General features: G+C 42.5%; 1 protein-coding gene across 1 annotated transcript in view; it reads left to right on the top strand.

Annotated features, from left to right (window-relative positions):
- The window catches only part of FAM155B (family with sequence similarity 155 member B), a 432,929-nt gene that overhangs the window by 20,929 nt on the left and 401,500 nt on the right, over positions 1–10,500 (top strand).

Raw genomic sequence — 10,500 nt, 5'->3', positions numbered from 1 at the left:
AATATACACTATTCTTTCAACAAGAAAGTACAATTACAGAAATATTCAAAAGTAATTCAGAAGAGGAAACCAAAAGGTCTGATGCCTAAGTTTTCATAGAAACAAGAAAACAAAAAAAAAACGCCCACATGAAAACCAACAGGGAAACATAGAAGTTGAAGAAGACTAGGTATCAAGATAGATAAAGCAAACACAGTTTATTCTTCCAAGGTAAACAGGGAGGGGCATAATCAAAAGGGATGTCCTCATTTTGATTTGGACGACCTCGTAAAACGTCCTGATCCAGGGGCGGGGAAACCCGTATTTTTGAAACAAGATGGACATCCATCTTTAGTTTCGATAATACGGTCAAGGACGTCCAAATCCTTAAATCTGGTCGTCGCTAGATTTGGTCGTCCCTAGACTTGGTCGTTTCTGATTTTCAGCGATAATCGAAACCAAGGACGTCCATCTCAGAAACGACCAAATGCAAGCCATTTGGTCGTGGGAGGAGCCAGCATTTGTAGTGCATTGGGCCTCCTGACATGCCAGGACACCAACCGGGCACCCTAGGGGGCACTGCAGTGGACTTCATAAATTGCTCCCAGGTACATACTGTAGCTCCCTTACCTTGTATGCTAAGCCCACCAACCCCCCCCCCAAACCCACTACCCACAACTGTACACCAATACTGTAGCCCTTATGGGTAAAGGGGGGCACCTAGATGTGGATACAGTGGGTTTGTGGTGGGTTTTGGAGGGCTCGCTGTTTCCTCCACAAACGTAACAGGTAGGGGGGGGAAGGGGCTGGGTTTGCCTGCCTGAAGTGCACTGCACCAACTAAAACTTCTCCAGGGACCTGCATACTGCTGTGATGGACCTGAGTATGACATCTGAGGCTGGCATAGAGGCTGGCAATCAATATTTTTAAAGATGTTTTTGAGGGTGGGAGGAGGTTAGTGACCACTGGGGGAGTAAGGGGAGGTCATCCCCAATTCTCTCCAGTGGTCATCTGGTCAATTTGGGTCACCTTTTTGTGCCTTGGTCATAAGAAAAACACAACCAAGTAAAGTTGTCCAAGTGTTCATCAGGGACGTCCTTGTTTCTTTCGATTATGGGTCGAGGACGTCTTAGTGTTAGGCACGCCCATCCTGCCTTCACTATGCCTCCGACACGCCCCCTTGAACTTTGGCCGTCCCTGCGATGGAAAGCAGTTGGGGACATCCAAAGTCGGCTTTCGATTATACCGATTTGGACGACCCTGTGAGAAGGACTTCCATCTTCTGATTTGTGTCGAAAGATGGGCATCCTTCTCTTTCGAAAATAAGTCCAAAGGTGTCCTCAACACAGGCCCTATTGCTTTCCTGTGATGTCTGGGGAACAAGTCTACAAAAATGCTGGCTCCTTCTACAACCCAATGGCTTTGCACTTGGACATTTTTTTTTCAAAAATGGGCCAAAAAACAAAACGTCCAAATCATAAAACCTTGTTCAAAACAAGGTTTGAAAAAACAGATAGATGTTTTTTTTTTTTTAATGACCTTCTTTCCTATTCAGATATAGGACGTTTTTTGCAAAACGTCCAATGTCGGACTTAAATGTCATATCGAAAATGCCCCTCCACATGTGCTTAAATGTTTAAGGCTCTTGGGTACTATATACTAATTGTAATAAACAAGTTAATATGCTGTCTTGAAACAAGCTGAAAATCAAAATATTTTAAAATGCTAATGAAGATGTTAAAACGGAATGCAATTTTTTAAAAATTTGTCAATATACACTGATGACACTGTGTTGGCTATATCAGCTGTTAGCAGTGCATAGTGTTCCATATTCGCGTGCCTCTATCAGAGCTAAAAGTTAAAATAAACAGGTATCCCGACTGAACATTCATTACACAATATGCGTAATTCGTATTCACAGTGGTACAGTTTGTGAAATAATAGTCACTGTACTTGTGAGTGAAAACATCAAGTATGGTAGCTTTCTGTTGGTGTGCCTCAGGGTTCTGTCCTTGGACCCCTCCTTTTCTCCATCTATACCTCTTCCCTTGGTACCCTGATTTCATCCCATGGCTTTCAATACCATCTTTACGCTGATGACTCTCAGATCTACATCTCCACCCCTGAAATCTCAACCTCGATCCAGGACAAAATCTCAGCCTGCTTGTCCGACATTGCTGCTTGGATGTCTCAATGCCATCTAAAGCGCAACATGACCAAAACTGAACTTCTCATTTTCCCCCCTAAACCCACCTCCCCTCTTCCCCCTTTCTCTATCTCTGTTAATGGCTCTCACATCCTCCCTGTCTCCTCGGCTCGTAACCTTGGAGTCATCTTTGATTCCTCTCTCTCCTTCTCTGCGCATATTCAACAGATCGCCAAAACCTGTCGTTTCTTTATCTACAATATTAGCAAAATTCACCCCTTCCTTTCTGAACACGCTGCTAGAACCCTTATCCACACCCTTGTCACCTCTCGCTTGGACTATTGCAATTTACTTCTCACTGGTCTTCCGATCAGCCATCTCTCTCCTCTCCAATCTGTCCAAAATTCTGCGGCACGACTTATTTTCCACCAGAATCGTTATACCCACACTAGCCCACTCCTCAAGTCACTTCACTGGCTACCCGTCCGCTTCCGCCTTCAGTTTAAACTTCTCGTACTGACCTTTAAATGCATCCACTCTGCAGCCCCCCATTACCTCTCCACTCTCATCTCTCCCTACGTTCCCCCCCATGAACTCCGCTCACTGGACAAATCTCTCTTGTCGTCCCTCTTCTCCTCCACTGCTAACTCCAGGCTTCGCTCCTTTTCTCTTGTGGCACCTTATGCCTGGAATAGACTTCCTGGACCTATACGTCTAGATCCATCTCTGCTTGTTTTCAAATCTATGCTGAAAACCCACCTTATCACTGCTGCTTTTTAGCTCCCATTACTTCCCTCACCCGTAACTGTCTGTATTATTTAGATTGTAAGCTCTTTTGAGCAGGGACTGTCTCTTTGTATCAGGTGTTCAGCGCTGCGTGTGTCTGGTAGCGCTATACAAATGCTAATAATAATAATAATAATAATGGTAGTTGGGACTGGCTTAGAAACATAATTACACCACACAGGTTACCTCCCGTTTCATGCGTCTTAAAAATACAAAGAAAAAAGAGTCAGAGGAGGCGTCAGAATGCATAATGACAAGATACAAGGTAATAAAATGGATGCGGATTAGCATACACATAAAAACAATGTTCAGATGAAAATTCTAAAGACGCTGCCTCCTCTGACGTCAGTGGTTTCACATCCTTAAATCTACAGACCATTGGATACTGTTTTTATTTGGAAGACACATCGGCAGCTTGAACTTTGGAGCTTTTATCAGTATCAATTTCAGTAAGTAGGGTTTTAAGTCCTCATAGTAACATAGTAAATGACGGCAGATAAAGACCTTATGGTCCATCCAGTCTGCCCAACAAGATAAACTCATTTACATGGTATGTGATACTTTATACCCGAGTTTGATTTGTCCTTGCCATTCTAAAGGCACAGACCATAGAAGTCTTCCCAGCACTGTTCTTGTAGTAAAAGTTCTGAAGATTCTGGAATCCTAAAGAGTTACAAGATTACGGAATCCCAATTAGTAGCAACATTCCATGTAGAACCCCAAAGAGTAACCTAGTAACACAGTAAATGACGGCAGATAAAGAGCTGTATGGTCCTTCCAGTCTGACTAACAAGATAAACTCATTTTACATAGTTTGTGATACTTTATACCTGAGTTTGATTTGTCCCTGCCTTTCTCAGGGCACAGACTGTAGAAGTCTGCCCAACACTATTCTTGTACTAAATTGTACTAAAAGTTCTGAAGCTAACATTGAAGCCCCTTAAAATTTACACTCAAGCCCATACATATCTATTCAGTCACGAAAAGGGCATAGACCGTAGAAGTCTGCCCAGCACGGGTTTTGTTTCCTAATTACCGGCATCACCACCCAATCTCCGCTAAGATTCCATGGATCCATTCCTTCTAAACAGGATTCCTTTGTGTTTCTCCCATGCATGTGTGAATTCCATTACCGTTTTCATCTCCACCACCTCCCGCGGCAGGACGTTGCACATATCCACCACCCTCTCTGTGAAAAAATACTTCCTGACATTACTCCTGAGTCTGCCCCCCTTTAACCTCATTTCATGTCCTCTAGTTCTACTACCTTCCCAACTACGGAAAAGGCTTGTTTGCGGATTAATACCTTTCAAATATTCAAAAGTCTGTATCATGTCACCCCTGTGTCTCCTTTCCTCCAAGGTATACATGTTAAAGTCGGCAAGTCTCTCCTCGTACGGTTTGCAATGCAAATCCCATACCATTTTTGTAACTTTTCTTTGCACCGCTTCCAGTCTTTTTACATCTTTAGCCAGATACGGCCTCCAAAACTGAACACAATACTCCAAGTGGGGCCTCACCAACGACTTGTAGAAGGGCATCAACACCTCCTTTCTTCCGCTGGTTATACCCCTCTCTATGCAGCCTAGCATCCTTCTGGCCACGGCCATCGCCTTGTCACGTTGTTTTTTCACCTTCATATCCTCTGACACCAGAACCCCAAGGTCTCTCTCCTGAGTCGAGCTTACTAATCCCTCCCTTTCTATTCGGTATCTCTCTTTTGGGTTCTGCACCTCACTCTGAACTTCTTGCCATTAAATTTTAACTGCCAGACCCTTGACCATTCTTCTAACTTTTGGAGATCCCTTCTCATTGTTTCTACTCCTTCCAGGGTATCCACTCTATTGGCTATTTTCGTGTCATCCGCAAAAAGGCAAACCTTTCCTTCTAACCCTTCAGCAATATCTTCCACAAATATATTAAACAGAATAGGCCTCAGCACCTAGGTCCCCTTTTTTATGTCTCTTTTGATTGTGTGTAGTGTGTAGAAAGAGTGTTAGAACATAAGAACACAAGAATAGCCATACTGGATCAGACGAATGGTCCATCCGGCCCAGTAACCTGCTTCCAACAGTGGCCAATCCAAATCACAAGTACCTGAAAGAAACCCAAAGCGTAACAAGATTCTAGAATCCCAAAGTGCAGCAAGATTCCAGAATCACAAAGTGTAGCAAGGTTCCAGAATCCCAAAGCACAGCAAGATTCTGGAATCCCAAAGTGCATCAAGATTCCAGAATCCCAAAGCATAGCATGATTATAGAATCCCAAAGAGTAGCAAGATTCCATATTACTTAATATCAGAGATAAGCAGCAGCTTTCCTCAGGTCTACCTTTTTAATGGTTTATGGACTTTTCTGGGTCATTCTTCTGATGCTTTCAATAAAGTGTTCTTGAACATCCACTCCCAGTTTGGAAGTTGTTTTCAGGCTTATTTTCGAAAGTGATCGCCGGTGATCTTCTGATATAAATCGGGAGATGGCCGGCGATCTCTCAAAAGCGGCGAAATCCGTATAATCGAAAGCAGCTTTTTTGACACCATCGCTGCTTTCCCGTCGCCGCGCCGGCGAAAGTTCAAGGGGACGTGTTGGCGGCGTAGCGAAGGCGGGACATAGGCGGGCATGGGCGTGGCTATCAGATGGCCGGCTTTCGCGGATAATGGAAAAAAAAGCGGCATTAAGCAGTATTTCGCTGGGTTGACTTGGTCCTTTTAATTTCACAACCAAGTCTCAAAAAGGTGCCCCAACTCACCAGATGACCACCGGAGGGAATGGGGGATGACCTCCTCGTACTCCCCCAGTGGTCACCAACCCCCTCCCACACTAAACAAATAAAAATAAAACCTTTTTTTGCCAGCCTGTATGCCAGCCTCAAATGTCATACCCAGCTCCCTGACAGCAGTATGCAAGTCCCTGGAGCAGTTTTTAATGGATGCAGTGCACTTCAGGCAGGCAGGCCCAGGCCCATCCCCCCTACCTGTTACACTTGTGGTGCTAAGTGTTGAGCCCTCCAAACCCCCCCAAAACCCATTGTACCCACATGTAGGTGCCCCCCTTCACCCATAAGGGCTATGGTAGTGTTGTAGAGTTGTGGGGAGTGGGTTTTGAGGGGGATTTGGGGGGCTCAGCACCCAAGGTAAGGGAGCTATGCACCTGGGAGGTGTTTGTATATTTTTTGTAAATTTTTAGAAGTGCCCCCTAGGGTGCCCAGTTGCTGTCCTGGCATGTCAAAGGGACCAGTGCACTACAAATGCTGGCTCCTCCCACGACCAAATGCCTTGGATTTCGCCGGGTTTGAGATCGCCGGCATTTTTTCCCATTATTGCTGAAAAACAAAACCGGCGATCTCAAACCCGGCGAACTCTGGCATTTGGCCGGGCTAAACCGTATTATTGAAAAAAAAGATGGCCGGCCATTTTTTTCGGTAATACGGTTCCGGCCAGCTGTTGCGCCGCCACCAAAATAGATCGCCGGCGATCTATTTCGCCGGTGACGTTCGATTATGCCCCTCTTTGTCATCCTCTACTTTTGTGTTGCTACCTTAGTCCCATAGAAGCTGCAGTCCTGTTGCTGTTTATGGATCTTTCCTCCAGAAACGTATCCAAACCTTTTTTAAACACAGGTACATTAAGTGGGTTTACCGCATCCTCTAGCAATGAGTTCCAGAGTTTCACTATGTGTTGACTATGCATAGTTAAATGTATTACTATGTAACTTCATGGCATGACCCCTATTCTTTGTACCTATTGAGGGTATTTCTTTTAATGTAAATTTGATCATGTTATGATCGCTATTGCCAAGTGGATTCAACACCATTGCCTCTTGTACCAAGTCCTGAATTCTACTAAGGATCAGATCTGAAATAGCTCCCCCTCTTGTTGGATCCTGAATCAGCTGCTCTGTGAAGCATTACTTGTATATAATATATAAACAGCTTTGATTGTAACCACAGAAAGGCGATATATCAGATCCCATCCCCTTTCCCTTATTTCATCTAGGAACTTTACCTCCCTAGCATTTGCTGGCGTGACATTTGTCCAGTCAATACTGGGGTAATTGAACTGTGTAGGGTTTTGATTTTCATAACTGAAATCACCTATTGGAATTGTATTCCCTAATTTCTGCTAACATTTTCTCTTCTTTCTGTTCATTTTGGACAGGTGACAGTAGTATACACCCTCCACTATTCTCTTTTCCTTCATACATTGAATTCCTCTCCTTAAGTATTTCACACTGCAGTCTTTTCCTGCTGAATAGCATCACCCCTCCCTTTTTAATAAGATTTACCCTATCATTGCGATATCATTTGTACCTTGGTATCACAGTGTCTCATTGGTTATCCTCCTTCCACCTGGTCTCTGAGATGCCTATTGCAACCTACAAATTCCTCTTCATTTGGTGGTTTAAACTCTCTCATCTTATTTTTAGGTTTCTAACATTTGTATCCAGACTTTTCAGTTTATGGGGTCAACATTCAGCGTGGTTTATGTGGACACCAGAAGCTTCTGCCCTCTTAAATCAAGCTGAGTGGGCCAGCTGCTGATATGCAGCAGCATTTAACTGAGCAGTGGGAATGAATATCAGCTCTGACATAGAAAAAGATGGCAGATAAAGGCCATATGGCTCATCTAGTCTGCCCATCCACGTCCACTTCTATCTCTTCCTATATAAGTACTTAACTATTACCATTTTGGGACAGACCAAAGGTCCATCAAGCCAAGCAATCTTTTTCCAGCAGTAGCCATTCCAGGTCACAATTAACTGGCACGATCACAAAACAGTACAATACATTTTATGCAGCTTATCCCTGAAATAAGCAGTGGATTTTCCCCAAGTCCATTTTAATAATGGTCTATGGACTTTTCCTTTAGGAAGATATCCAAACCTCTTTTAAACCCTGCTAAGCTAACTGTTTTTACCACATTCTCTGGCAGTGAATTCCAAAGTTTAATTATATGTTAAGTGAAGAAATATTTTCTCCGATTTGTTTTAAATTTACTACCTTGTAGCTTCATTGCCTAGTATTTTTGGAAAGAGTAAACAAGTGATTCACGTCTACCCATTCCAATCCACTCATTATTTTATAGACCTCTATCATATTTCCTCTCAGCCATCTTTTCTCCAAGCTGAAGAACCCTAGCTGCTTTAGCTTTTCCTCATAGGGAAGTCATCCCTTTCCCTTTATCATTTTCGTTGCCCTTCTTTGTACCTTTTCTAATTCCACTATATCTTTTTTGAGATGTGGTGACAAGAATTGCACACAGTATTCAAGGTATGGTGTGGTTGCACCATGGAGTGATACAAAGGCATCATAACATCCTCATTTCTGTTTCCCATTCCTTTCCTAATAATACCTAACATTCTATTTGCTTTCTTAGTTGTTGCTACACACTGAGCAGAGGGTTTCAACATGTCATCAACAATGACACCTAGATCCTTTTCCTGATTGCTGACTCCTAATGGGGAACCTTGCATCACGTAGCTAGTTTGGGTTCCTCTTTCCCACATGCATCACTTTGCACTTGCTCACATTAAATGTCATCTGCTATTTAGACACCCAGTCTCCCAGTCTCGTAAGGTCCTCTTGTAATTTTTCACAATCCTCTGTGATTTAACAACTTTGAATAACTTTGTGTCATCAACAAATTTAATTATCTCACTAATTACTCCCATCTCTAGATCATTTATAAATGTTAAAAAGCAGCGGTCCCAGCACAGACCCCTGGGGAACCTCACTATCTACCCTTCTCCATTGAGTATTTTTGGAAAGAGTAAACAAGCGATTCTCGTCTACCTGTTCCACTCCACTCAGTATTTTATATACCGCTATCATTTTTTTCTGCAGCAGATGGCCCCTATCTGCGGGCAGTCCAGGACTCATTCAGTGGTAGCTACACCCCTGAATGAGTTTTTAAAAAAATGTTTCTTGAGCTACTTTAAGAGAAGAATTTTCCTACAAATCCTGCTATATGTTTTTTTATTTTTTTTTTTTGTTACATTTGTATCCCACATTTTCCCACCTATTTGCAGGCTCAATGTGGCTTACATAGTACCGTTACGGCTTTGCCAGTTCTGGTATGAACAAATACAAGGTGATATTGTGGTAGAATAAGGTTCATGTATGGTAAATACAATGGGGGAACTTAGAGAAGTGCTATAGAAATGATTATTAGTAGTAGTAGTAGAAGGAAGAGGAACTGTTTTGTTATATTTGTACCCCGCGCTTTCCCACTCATGGCAGGCTCAATGCGGCTTGAAAGTTAGAAATGTCCATTTTGTCTTTTGTTTCGTTATGTCGCAGGTGTCCAGGTTTTTATGTTGGCTCAGTAGGGTACGCCTTTCTGAGCAGGTTTGTTTTTAGTAGTTTTTGGAAATTTAGGTGGTCGAGCGTAGTTTTTACTGCTTTTGGCAGTGTGTTCCATAGTTGTGTACTTAGATATGAAAAGCTGGATAAGTTGATTTGTATTTGAGTCCTTTTGTGCTTGGATAGTGGAGATTTAGGTATGATCGTGCTGATCTTGTAGTGTTTCTGGTTGGCAGGTCTATGAGGTCTATCATGTATGCTGGGGCTTCGCCGTAAATCATTTTATGGACTGTTGTACAGATTTTGAAAGCAATACGTTCTTTGATTGTGAGCCAATTCTTGATTGGGAGCGCTTGAACTATGTTATGAGAGCCTATTCCTTGAGGAAGCTTTTTGCGAAACCTGGCCACGTCGGTGGAGGTTCTCCTGCAGTCAAAGGCTGCCGCTATTTAAAGATAAGTATGTGCTACAATGCACGGTTTTTATATTGCTAAAATGCTGTTATAGTATGCAGCTATAAGATATTGAAAGATATTGAAAGATTAGAAAGAAAATCAATAATAAAATATTCTTACATAAAAATACAAAAACAGGGTGATCGTATGAAGATTTGCACCACATCCATTTCTTTGAAAAAGAAAGAACAAAATTGTTCATATGGTATGTGCTGCAGTTAGATCTGATGATCTCCATGAATTCAAATAAAGCATTTATCTCATTGCATTCATGAGAAAATTTTGATTAAGTTCTGATATTTGGGACATTAAGAAGAAGTATATAGTATTGATAGTCCCCACACTTGCTTTTTCTGGCGGGCTTCAATTTGATCATAGGAATATATGGGCACCTCTATTAGCGAATGCTTATTTTTAGTGTGAGTTAAAAAGACTAGCATGCCTTTGTAAAAGGGGCTGTACATGTGGGCAGGGCATAGGAATGTGCACAGTTTATAGACTACTATAAATTAGACGCATCACATGGCTTGAGAGATTGTGCCAATGCCGACATACGCTAGCATTGCATAATGGAATCTTGATGCCAGGATGCGGCTATAGAACTGCAAGTGAGTGCACAGCACTGGGCACCTGAACTGAGACGCCAATTCACAGAAGTTCCCCCGTATGTGTTAACTCGCATTAACTTGGGTGGATATGCTCAAATCGACCCTACTACATTTAAAATCAATCTGTACTCAAAAGGATGCCGGCAAACTTAGCAGCCTGTTACTAAAGGTTTTCTCCATTAAGGGGCAATTTTACAAACCCTTTTTGCTGCTAAAATGTCATCTG

The sequence above is a fragment of the Microcaecilia unicolor genome, chromosome 7 (assembly GCF_901765095.1).
Source record: "Microcaecilia unicolor chromosome 7, aMicUni1.1, whole genome shotgun sequence".
NCBI classification, from domain to species: Eukaryota; Metazoa; Chordata; class Amphibia; order Gymnophiona; family Siphonopidae; genus Microcaecilia; species Microcaecilia unicolor.
This window is presented reverse-complemented; position numbering and strand designations above follow the sequence as displayed.